Source organism: Nicotiana tomentosiformis, chromosome 2, assembly GCF_000390325.3.
Source record: "Nicotiana tomentosiformis chromosome 2, ASM39032v3, whole genome shotgun sequence".
Lineage (NCBI taxonomy): Eukaryota > Viridiplantae > Streptophyta > Magnoliopsida > Solanales > Solanaceae > Nicotiana > Nicotiana tomentosiformis.
This window is the reverse complement of record NC_090813.1, coordinates 111,522,261-111,535,745: the sequence shown is the minus strand read 5'-3', so window position 1 is coordinate 111,535,745 and position 13,485 is coordinate 111,522,261.

Genomic DNA, 13,485 nt, shown 5'->3' with positions numbered 1-13,485 from the left:
GGTGAGGAGTCGTCGGAATCCCACCAGGTACCGAGATACTTTCAGGTACTGGAAGAGACAGATGCAACTAAGTCCATGGCAGAAGAACTCGAATAAGTGGCTTTGTTCGAGGAATTCCTGGAGAGAAATTTCACTTGGGAACAAGACTCAATCCCTAGCTCAGGTCAGGATTTATTAATTTCATTAAAACTAACATTGATTATTTTTCATGGTCGCACGCAGATATGACAGATATCCCACTAGAGTTAGCCTTGCACAAGCTAAGCCTGGACCCAAGCGCCCCACCGGTAAGGCAAAAGAATCGACCGATAGCCGAGGTCAGAAATATGTTTGTTAAGGAAGAGGCAACTCGATTACTTGACATCGGTTCAATCCGTGAGGTAAAGTAGCCCGACTGGCTAGCTAATGTAGTTGTGGTTCCAAAAAAGAATAATAACCTTTGAATATGCGTAGATTACAAAGACTTGAATAAGGCATGCCCAAAAGACTCATTTCTGTTGCCAAACATTGATCAAATGATTGATGCAACGGTCGGGCATGAGTTAATGAGTTTTAGTGATGCCTATTCCAGGTACAATCAAATTAATATGAACCCGGAGAATCAATAAAAAACTTCGTTCATAATGAATTTTGGCACATATTGCTATTATGTGATGCCATTCGGGATTAAAAATGCTGGAGCCACTTATCAAAGGCTCGTGAATAAGATGTTTGAGAAAAAAATAAGTAAAACAATGGAAGTATACCTAGATGACATGTTGGTCAAGTCTTTGAATGTAGGCGACCATTTAAAACACCTACAGGAAACCTTCAATATCCTGAGGAAGCACAACATGAAACTCAACCCCAAAAAATGCGCGTTCGGGGTTAGCTCCGATAAGTTCTTGGGTTTCTTAGTTTCACATAGGAGGATCAAGGTAAATCCCGATAAGATAAAGTCCATCAAGGACATCCCAGACCAGCTGACAAGCGTGAAAGAAGTCCAAAGTCTAACCGAAAGATTGGCCGCTCTAAGCAGGTTCATCTCTCGATCCTCGAAAATTGTCATCACTTCTTCTCACTTCTGAAGAAGAAGAACAATTTCGAATGGACTCCAGAATGCTAACAAGCCTTAAAAGACCTGAAACGTTATCTATCAAGCCCTCCGCTACTATCAAAACCGGGGGAAGGTGAAACACTACTAATATACTTAGCGGTCTCGGAGGTAGCGATAAGTGTCGTTCTAGTACGGGAGGACAAAGGTAAACAATCTCCTGTCTATTATGTTAGCAAAAAATTTGTTAGGACAGGAAACTCGTTATCCGTACCTCAAAAAACTATCCTTAGCTCTCGTAGTCGCCTCTCTAAAGCTTAGGCCTTATTTTCAGTTCTACTCGATAGCCGTTGTGACAACCTTTTCCCTACGACATGCCCTCCATAAACCTGAGTTGTCAGGTTGGTTAGCCAAATAAGCAGTTAAAATTAGCGAATTTGATATTGAATATAAGCCTAGAACTACGATCAAATCACATATTTTGGCCAAATTTGTGGTCGATTTTAGTCCCTGTTACTGCCTTTGGCTGCAAAAGAAGCGGTGATGGTGTCGGAAATGACATCAGACTTTGGACCTTATTCATGGATGGAGCTTCCAATGTGAAAGTGTCCAGGCTCAAGGTGGTCCTAATCATGCCTTCAGAGGAAACCCTGAGGCAGGACATAAAAAAATTTCCGTTGACTAACAATGAAGTCGGGTATCAGGCTTTGATTACACAACTTGAACTAGCCTGGGGACTTGGCTCTGACCTCATTGAAATCAAATGTGATTCCCAACTGCTACTAAACCAAGTATATGGAATTTTTGACACAAAGGAGGAACACATACGATAGTATGTGATTAAAATTCAAACTTTGCTTACACAATTCAAGGAGTGGTCGATCACACACATCCCGAGAGAAAAAAACATATTGGCCAATTTGGGATTATCCATGGAGATAAAATGATCTGAGTCTGGTACTGTCGTTCAACTTATGCATTCGATACTGGATGTGGACGGCTATTGTGAAGTAAATAAAACCAACTTAGTCTGGGACTGGAGGAATGAATTCATCGATTACCTCCAGCATGGCAACTGCCCGAAGACCCGAAGGCATCGCGGGCGCACCAAAGCGGCTCGCTACAGCTTCCTGGGTGGATAGTTATATAGAAGATCATTCCAAGGCCCATTGCCCCGATGTTTAGGAGCCTCAGATGAAGGAATTTAAGGGAACCATTATGGTGCAGATTCGTTGATGCTAAAGCTGATTAGGGTAGGATACTACTGGCCTAGATGAAGCAAGTCACAAAGGTGTTCGTTCAGAAATGCGACAATTATCAACGCCACGCGCAATTGGTACACCAGCCCGCAAAGTTCTTGCATTCAGTTTTGTCCCATGGATATTCATGAAATGGGGGATGGATATAGTTGGACCATTACCTCCGAGTCCTGTAATGGTAAGATTCCTTTTAATTTTAACTGATTACTTCACTAAATGGGTTGAAGCAGGCCCTTACCAAAAGATCGGTGAGCGCGAAGTGGTCTACTTCCTATGGGAAAATATAATTTGCCAGTTTGGAATACCGAAGGAATGTGCCTGTGAAAAGGACCACAATTTATAGGCTCCAAAGTCACAAAATTTCTTGAAGACCTAAAAATTAAAAGGATTACCTCATCACCGTATCATCTGAGCACTAATGGACAGTCGAAATCAACCAATAAGGTGATTATTCAAAACCTCAAAAGAGGTTAGAAGTAGCTAAAGGCAAATGGTTGGAAGAGTTACGGGGTGTACCAGACGATGGCAAAATCGAGTACGGTAGAGACACCTTTCTCTCTCGTATACGACTCATAAGCTCTGATCCCGGTGGAAGTAGGAGAACCCACCTTATGGTTCTTTCGAGCAGACGAAGAAGCAAATAATGAGGCATTGCTGGTAAAGTTAGAACTGCTCGATGAACGCAGGGACTTGGCACACGTGAGTATGGTGACTTAGAAACAAAGGATGGATAAATACTATAATCGGAGGAGCAATCTCCACTTCTTTAAAGTAAGAGACTTCCTTTTGAGGAAAGTGACTCAGAACACTCTGGAAATCAATGCTGGAAAGCTGGGTCCGACGTGGGAAGGTCCCTGCCAGGTTTCAGCTATCACCGAAAAGGGATCATACGAGCTGGAGAAACAAGATAGAGTCAAAGTGCCAAGCAACTGGAACGTGACTCACCTCAAAAGGTATTACTGCTGATGGATCCTACTTATACTGAAAGTTTGTGTTGTATTTTTTTTTCTTTCTACCAGTTTTTGTCCCAATCGGGTTTTTCTGGCAAGGTTTTTAACGAGGCAGCAACCAAAAGCATACATAGAATATCAATAACCCCCGATTTGGCCTTGGTGATCTCATCATCAATAACGCCTTCTTTGGCCTCCTCCAAGGTGTTCATCCTCATATGGTACATAGAATATGACTTTTCAAAGATGAGGAAATCCCCTTGGTGCTAGAGCATTTCCTTAAGCCTATCAAACTCAGCCAAAAGGCCATCCCGCTCTGATCTCGTGGCACCAAGGCTAAGATCAATATCATGGATTATAGATATGTAAACCCTATTTTGATCCATGATCTTCTTATACCTTTCTTCCATCCGAGCTTGCTTCTCTTTGGCAACAATATTCTCTTCGACTTTGGAGTTCAAGGCTGCCTCCAAATCATTTGCTCGTTCAATGGAGGCAGACTCGCGCTCGGAAACAGCAAGAGCAGCATCTTGAAACTCAGTCCACTAGCCTTAGCATCTTGAAGTTGTATATGTAGCTGAGTGGGTTCTTGACTATAAGCCATCGCTTCCTGCTCACTTTGCTGCAACCGAGCCTCAAGCTCGGCAGCTTCAGTAGCCTTTGCCTCTAGCACCGGTAGGCACACAACGAGTTTATTCCTCTCGTCCAACAACTGATATTGCTCGAACATAAGTCCTTCTTTATCAAGGATCAATCTCTGAAGGCCTTCGGAAGCAAGGAAGTTGGTCTGTAAAACATATACTGGAGTCAGAAAACCCATTATAACGGGTAAACAAAAAATAAACAGTAAGTGAACAAGTACGGTACCGCTGCCGCATTGTGCATGGCGTTGTTCAACATACACTCCTCGTAGAGGGAATGTATAATCCTCTTATCTTTCTCTGAAGCCATCAACTTCAGGTAATTGGCAAGCTCCACCGGCCTGGACAGCAAATGACACTCTTTCGAAACCGAGAGAGTGATGCTCTTCCTTCCCCAGGGATCAGGAGAAAGGGTGAATAATTATGCCCCAAATTCCCGTGATCGGGAGACTGGGGAGGAGAAACATCTTCTTATCGGACATCGGTGGCTGGAGGCGGAGATGTAAGAGTTGTTGGTTATGTAGGCACAACTAGTGTGGAGGGGGATGAAGCTGATGGTGTTGTAGGTTGAGAGAAAGCTGCAACATAGGCAGTGTTGATTATTGGTTGCTCATCAACCAAAGACAAAAGAGGCCAGGTTTTCGAACTCACATGACCGAGTGCAACAATTGGGACCGGAAAGTGAGAATCGACATTCTCTACCATCTCCATTTCTCCCCAAAGCGCTCGGACCTCGCCTTCGGTTGGGGCTCTAAGCTCTCCAGATTGAGCATTCTGTTGAGCTGATGAAAATTGTTGTCTCCGTTGAAGGAGAGCCTCTTCATCATTAGCTTTCCCGTCGTCATCAATGACCACAGTGGCTGTGGCCGGCTCGGGCTGGTGCTCACCGTACGAGAATCAACATCAACATCAACCTCTTTGTCTTTGCTTCTCTTCGGGCCTCCACCAAAGAGAAGACCAGAGTTTTTAGAGGACTTAGTAAAAGAAGCTATGACAATAAAGAATTTATGGGTTAAGAGAAAAAGAAAGAGATGAAAGGAGAAGAAGGTTAAGAGCAAAGAAGATAATGAACTTATGAGGGCTTTGGATAGTGAAAGAGGTATAATGATGAGTATAAGTAAATATATAGATGGCAGAAATCACGGCCACGATTACCTCAAGATCCAAAAACAATATTGCTAAATCGTGGGGCAGCATGTGTTCTGGTATTAAATGCGAACAGACGTGCGTCCTATCAAGCGTCAAAGACTGTTCAGAAGGCTTCCGAAAGATTTTCCGCGAAGAAAGGAATCTTCACCAGCTTTTCGATGACAGAAATATATGTCACTGGAAAGCAGAGGGACTATCTGTGTAGGGTAAAATTGGCTTATATTAAATGATCGAATGATAGGACGATACATGGAACTGGAGACAGATGAAAGATAAATCAAGTGAGAATCAGGACCGGGAACAACAACTATAGTTGGCACTGATAAGTGGGATTTTTGACTATTTATTAGTGCCTTTTGACTTTCGTTTTAGTCCAAAAGTGTCTAATTATATTCCTGAAAACTGATGAAATGTGCTTACTTGCAGGAGTATTGGAAAATAGGCCACTACGATGAAATCCAACTCAAGGAGAAGTGATCTGAACAAGGACAAAAATCAGGCACAAAATCTCAAGTGTGGCCATAGAATGTGAAGGAAAATCAACAGAGCCCCAGTGCAAAGTGTGGACCGCACAATTATTGTGCGGCCGCAGAAGCTACGTAAGAGCCAAAGTTAATAGAGTTTCATTTCAAGCTCAAGAATAAATGTGGACAGCACAATAATTGTGCGACCGTAGAACCAGCTATGTGACCGCACTCAGGAAATGTGCGGTCCGCAGAAGAGCCTAGTGCGGCCGTACCTAAAATTATGCGGACCACATAACATGAGAGATACAGCCGCAATCCAGAATTGTACGGCCGCAGAGTCAACTCCTGTCAAGATCTGAAGAGAAGTGCGGACCACACATATAATTGTGAGGCTGCAGAACCTCCGAAAGGGCAATTTTGTCTGAAAATTTCAGCTTTGTATAAATAGACTACTTTCACAAAATTAGGTCAAGTTTTGAAAATTGAAAGTCCTGTAGCCGTTTTTCCTTACCTCTTTAGGCAACTTTAGCTTACTTTGGTGATTTAACATTGGATTTTTATCTTTTAGTCTTGAAATATGCGTTTTATCATCTTTTTTTCTTTATTTTCTTCTATACCCATTATGAGTAGCTAGATTTTTAACTAGGGTTGTGACTCAACCCTAGTGTGTAAACCTAATGGGTGTTTGAATTATGGATTGTTTATGGTTGGGAGTTTATTATTTAGTCTTTTTCTTGCTTTTAATTGTAGAATTAATGATTGCAAACATTAGTTCATGCCTATTTGACTTGGTCTCTTCTTGAGAAAGAGAGACTTAGTCTAGAAAATCTTGGCTAACAAGAATTTGGGATAAAATCAAGAGATTGATACTCCCAATTAAAGGGTTGAACCTAGAGATAGTAAAACCCGACTTGAGCATTTTATCAACTGTTTTATTCAATACCCATTTGGACTTGAGAAAGCTTATTTGGGCAAAATCACTCTCTTACCGTGAGGTACTGAGTGGGTACTTGAGTGTTGATAGCTATAATACACCCCGACCAACAAAATAAGTTTTAATGTTTACAACCTGTTAGGAAAATACCTAGGTGAAGGTCATAGCCCTAGACCTTTTACACTATTTGAAAGCAACAACAAAAATAATTTCTTAGTTTTAATTATTTATCTTGCAATCTTAGTTTAAACTAGACCTAGAATCAATCAAATCTTGAGGAAGTTTAATTTAAGATAGTTCAAGCGCATTCACCACAATATATACTTCTAAATCACATTCATATAGCTCCCTGTGGGATTCGACCCCGACTCTCTGTTGGGTATTACTATTGGATCGACCATTTCATAACCTCAAATAGAGGTGTGACTTGGACGCGATCAATTTTTGGCACCGTTGCCAGGGAGCTAAAAACAGATTTAGCTATATATTTGATTTTGTGTGTGAATTGTCTTCTTTTCCTTCTATGCTACCAATCTTTTTTGTGAAACAATTATAGGTGAAACAATGGCTCTCAACAAAAATGATCCTCTCGGAAACATGCCTTTGGGGGATGTGGACGTTGAAGATGACCAAGTTGAAGAGGTTCCTCTTGAACCTCAATCAAATAGACGAGGCCGACCGCCTCAAGACAACATTCTCGTTCCACCCCCAAATCCACCAATAGCGGCTCCACACCGGGTGTTTCCGAATGAAGGGTATGCAAGTGCCATAGTCCCGCCCCGCATTAGGGCGGGCAACTTTCAAATCACAAATGTTATGCTCACATTGCTAGAGCAATGAGGATTTTTTATCGGGGCTCCGAATCAAAATGCGTACAAACACTTGAAAGGGTTTGTGGACACTTGCCGGGGGAGTAAACAGACAAACATCTCTGAGGATGCTTTAAGGTTGAGGCTATTTCCTTTCTCTCTACGGGGGAAAGACTTGGATTGGTTAGAAAGATTGCCAAACCATTCCATCCATACATGGGATGAATTGGCGGAGAAATTTATTTCCAAGTTCTTTTGTCCTGGGCATATGGCTACTCTTAGAGACGAGATTCTAGCATTCAAATAAGAACCCAATGAGCCGTTGCGTGAAATATGGGAGAGGCATCGAACTATGGTGAAAGAGTGCCCAAACAATGACATGACTGAGGCTAGGATTCAACAAACTTTCTACAGGGGTATCAATACTACCAATCAATGCGTGGTCAACCAACTTGCTAGTGGACATTTCATGATAATGCCATATGCGGAAGCTTGTGAGATATTAGATGAAATGGCGGATACTTCATCGGTATGGCAAAGTAGAGCAAATGTTCCTGAAGGTGATCCAAACGTGATTAACCTACATAAAGAATTGCATGATCATGGGCAAATAATTTCCGAGTTGACCACCACAATGAATCAATTAGCCAAGGCTCAACTTCAACAAGTGTAAGGTCCTAAGCAAGTCAATGCAATGAAGGGAGTTAATATGATGGTAAACAAGAGAAGGCAAAAGGGTCATCAAGTGCAAAACTGTGCGGAACATTATGTGCAAGAAAATAGTGGGTTTGATCACGATGAATCTTATAATGAACAAGAGGAGGAAGTACAATATGTGAACAACTTCCAAGGGCAAAGAAACAACTCTCAAGGCCCGAATCAACAACAATGGCGACCTCATGGTAATCAAAGGGAATTGGAATTCTAGCAACCAAGATAATTGGAATAGTGGTAGCAACCAAGGGAATTGGAACAATCAAAACAATCAAGGAAATTAGAATAGTCAAAATAACCAAGGCAATTGGAGTGGAAAAAGTTAAGGATATTGGGGAGGTAACAACCAAGGGTGATGGAACAATAACCAAGGAAATCGGGGGTCGGGCTTTCAAAGGCCCCCGATGTATCAATAACCGAGCAACCTGCCTCCTTATCATTTTCATGGTCCAAGCTCTTCCAACAATGAGATGGGACGAATTGAGAACATGTTTAAACAAATGATGGAGAAGAATGCCGACTCTGATGCCCAACTAGCCTTTCACAACACTTCAATTTGCAATTTGGAAGTTCAATTGGGGAAAATCTCGCAAACTTTAAATACTCGTCCTAGGGGGCACTACCAAGTGACACGGTGGTGAACCCAAAGGGTGGGAACAACACGGGACATGCCATGGCCGTTATTACAAGGAGTGAAAAAGGTGGGGATGCACCCACCTCAAGTCAAAGGAAAATTGTGGATGATGAGAAAGTGGTACAAGAAGATGAGATCCCGAACAATGTAGTGCAAGCAAATGATGAAGTAAGAATTGATATTGATGACAATGTGGAGGAGACTCAAGAAGAAGTGAACCCGTCTAGGGAGCACATGATTGAAATACCGAAACCGGTAGTGCCAAAGGCTAAGACATCAATGACAAGGCCTCTCCTCCATATCCTCAAAGGCTTGCCAAGCAAAATGGCGAGAATCAATTCAAAAAGTTCATTGACATGATGAAGAGTCTATCTATTAATGTGCCATTGGTTGAGGCTTTGAAGAAAATGCCTGGTTATGCAAAGTTCATAAAGGACTTGGTGACAAAGAAGTGGTCGATGAATTGTGAAACTATAAAGATGACTGATCAAGTGAGTGCAATTGTGCACTCAATGGCTCCTAAATTGGAAGATCCCGGCGCTTTCACAATCCATTGTACTATTGGGAGTGCCGACTTTGCTAAAGTTCTTTGTAATCTTGGGGAAAGTATCAATTTGATAGCCTATTCGGTTTTCAAGAATTTGGGAATTGGGCAACCAATAGCCACATCTATGAGATTATAAATGGTGGATCGTACCATGAAGAGACCGTTGGGTATAACTGATGATGTGTTGGTTCGTGTTGATAAATTTATTCTCCCAACGAATTTTGTGATTCTTGATTGTGAAGTGGACTACGAGGTGTCGATTATTCTGGGTAGACCTTTTCTTGCTACGGGGAAGACTCTTGTTGATGTGGAAGCCGGTGAACTCACTTTCCGGGTGAGTGATGAAAAGGTGGTTTTCTATGTGTGCAAATCTATGAGACAACCGAATAGCAATGAAGTGTGTTCGTTTGTGGACTTGGTGACCGATGTGATTATTGATGATATTAGTGCCACGATGAATGTTGATGATACTTTGGAGGCTGTTTTTCTTAACCTTGATGATGACGAGACGGATGGCTATGTGGAATGCGTGAACTCATTGCAAGGGGTCGTACACTTATGAACCCTGCAAATTGTCCTTGGATCTTGAAAATCGAAAGACTCCTCCAACAAAGCCCTCAATCGAGGAGCCTCCCAATTTGGAGTTAAAGCCATTGCCTCCGTATCTCAGGTATGAATTCCCTGGCCCTTATTCTATTTTACCGGTTATTCTTTCCTCTTGTTTGACTAACGTGCAGGTAGACTCTACATTGGCGGTGCTACAAAAGAGGAAGAAAGCTATTGGATGGACATTGGCGGATATTCAGGGAATAAGCCCCGCATTTTGCATGCACAAGATTAATTTGGAGGAGGATTCTAAACCCTCCATTGAACATCAAAGGAGGCTAAATGAAGCAATGCACGAGGTGGTCAAAAAAGAGATCATAAAGTGGTTGGATGTCGGGGTTATCTACCCCATTTCTGACAGTTCGTGAACTTCGCCGGTGCAATGTGTTCTGAAGAAGGGGGCATAATTGTGGTCACCAATGATAAAAATGAGTTAATTCCAACAAGAACGGTGACCGGGTGGAGAGTGTGCATAGACTATTGGAAGCTAAACAAAGTCACAGGAAAGTCCATTTTCCACTTCCATTTCTTGACCTAATGCTGGATCGATTTGTCGGTCGGGCATTCTATTGCTTTCTAGATGGGTATTCAGGCTACAATCAAATCTTTATTACTCTGAAAGATCAAGTGGAAGTCTCCAACCAGGAAATCAAGAGTATTTTGTCAAAACCAGTGAATGTCAACTGGACGGATTGGTCAAAGAAACTTGATGATGCTTTATGGGCTTATAGGACGGCTTACAAAATACCGATTGGGACGTCTCCATACCGGTTAGTGTTTGGGAAAGCTTGTCACCTTTCAGTGAAACTTGAGCGCAAGGCCATGTGGGCTTTGAAGAAGCTAAATCTTGAGTGAGATGTCGCCTCCAACTTAAGGGTGGCACAATTGAATGAGCTAGATGAATTTTGGTACCATGCATATACAAGTTCATCCATATACAAGGAGAATATGAAGTACCTCCATGACAAGTATATCCGGAACAAGGAGTTTGAAGAAGGTGATCTTGTGTTATTATTCAATTCTCGGTTACAGATGTTTCCGGGAAAGTTGAAGTCTAAATGGAGTGGCCCGTTTAAAGTTATGAGTGTGACACCCTTTGGTGCATTAGACTTGAAGAATAAAAATGATGAAGTGTTTAGAGTCAATGGTCACCGGGTGAAGCATTATCTTGGAAATGTGATGTCCACATCGTGGCAGTGATTCACTTCAAGTGATTGATGGTAATTTGCGTCGTGCCGCGACGTTAAATCAGGCGCTTCTTAGGAGGCAACCCATGTTTCTTTTTATTTTTATTTTTCTTCTTTTTTAGATAGGTCTTATTTTGTGCTAACTAGTTTTGAAGTGTGTTGCAGGAATGAGTGTGCTTTGCAGGAACTGTGCTCAGTAAAAATGGCTAAGTGTGAAAAAAGTGCAGACCGCACATTTATTATGCGGACTGCAGAATTTTGAATGCCACAGTAGAAAGGAGTCTGCGGATGCACAGTTCTTTATGCGGACGCACAACTCGAGATCAGAAATTGCAAACTCTATGAAGTTTGCATGTTAGAGAAATGGTCGATCTGCAGTCGCACAAGGAATTGTGCGGTCCGCACCAACATCTGCGGCCGCACTAAAACATGTGCGGATCACAGATCGTCAAAAAGGGTAATTGGTAACAGGTAAGGAGTGTGGACCGCACATAAAATTATGCGGCCGCACTCAGCTTAGCATTTTTGCCTAGTCGGTCAAACTATAAATAGGATCCCCCTCACACTTAGCATTTTTGCCCTAGTCGGTCAAACTATAAATAGGATCCCCCTCACACTGTTCAAACTTTACACACTCTGAACACTTAACACAAAGGCCAGTATAGTGCACTCAAATTGATTCAAGCATCTCACACTTACTCCATCTTCCTTGATTCTTCCTTGCATCACTACATCACTGGTAGGTTCAATTCATCTTCAAATTTTTCAATTTTCTTAATTTTGTTCATAGTTAGTGTAGTTATTTTTAGGCCTAATGTCAAATTCATCATCATATGTGCTTAAAATTGTGTGGGTAACTTTCTAGTTGCTAATTGGGGGATGGGTAAACTGTGTATCATGTCTAAATTGCCAATACCATGTCTAAATTGTGCATGAATTAAAAAAATCTAAGTGACTGCCATTTGTTTTTTGAATTGTGCGGTCGCACAAGGAATTGTGTGGTCCGCAGATCATTGGGCTAGGGCAAAAATTGTGCAATGATTGTGCAGACCGCACTCAAAATTGTGCGGTCCGCAAAAATTTAACCACGGCTGCAGAAAAGTATGTGCGGCCGCAGATCGATCAATTCTCTCACTTCAGAGAGTTACCATTTTGGAGCTTGCAATTGTGCGGCCGCACTCAAGATTGTGTGGACCGCACTTCAATTGTGCGGTCACACTTAAAATTGTGCGTACCATAGAACCATTAGTGTAGCTGCACCTCCAAAATTGTGCGGTCCGCACAAGCCCATCTGCGGCCGCACCCAAAAATGTGCGGACCGCACTTCCCCCAACCTGCATATTGTTTGTCTATAACTATTTGATACTTTGGATTTAAACTATAACTGATTCCTGTTGCTATGTATTGCAGACAATTGTTAGATCACGGGGACGAGGTGATACATCCAAGGGGAGGGGTGAACCCTCCCGAGGCCGAGGCAGGGGTACCCTACTACTCTCCGTGCAAAAAGTGATATCTAAAAAGGCAGCCGCCGGGCGAAGTAGTGCTGCAGAGCCCTCTGAATCAAGTTCGTTCGTCCCATCTAGGGAAGCATCAGAGGGGCAACTCTGTGGAAGAGCAGCCTAATGCCCAATCTCAGCCACAACAGTTTCAAAGGAAATTCCAGCTCCGAGATGAGCCTTCCACCTCAGCAAGCACTTCTAAGGTTTGGAAGATAACAGTCAGGGTTTAGAACCCTCATCTACTCATGCCCCGGATGCACCAGTCACAGTTGATGATGATGATGATATTCCGGATGAAGGTCGAAGGGGTGATACTAGAGTTACCGGCCTTGAGAGGTCATAGAAGAAGGAAGTTTGGGAAGACAGATTTGTGATCCTGACAACATTTAACAAGTTTCGAGAGTGGTGGCCTCAGAGATCGCTCACACTTGAGCGTCAGTTTATTTTGAAAGGCTTGGATAGGTATAATCCAAATGTGGCAAAACAGTTTCGGGGTTCCCATTCAGTGGAACACCCTCAACTTTGAAGCAAAAGGGTGGCAACCATTTGTGTGCAGCATAGGCCCAAGCCGGAATGAAAATAATCTCCCAATCCCTCGGGCAGTCCTAGTTGCTTCCATAATGGCTGGGTACCCAATCAATGTGGGTGCCATCATGTCGGCCAACATGTCTCTTGTTGTCAGGCAAGGTGAAAGCTCTTATCTGTATCCCAACACTATCACGGAGTATCTCACAGATGCGGGGGTGGAGCCCAAGAGCTTTGATACGAAAGTTAGAGCTAAGAAGCCCTTCTCCTGGTACACTCTGAAGGACCCAAGGAACCCGAAGAACAAGGGTAAGTCGACTACTACCGTAGGCCAGTCTGATGAGCCGTCGGTGGTAGTTGCAGATTCAGCTAACATGCCTTCCACAACAGCCGGGCCTTCTACCAATACAACTGCCATGCCTCCACCTCCATCTTCAGGGCCATCAGTATCAGTGCCTTCCTCTTCTACTTATCCATTCTCTGCGCTGTGAGTCTCCCAGATACTGGCGAGTCTCAACAACTGGATGC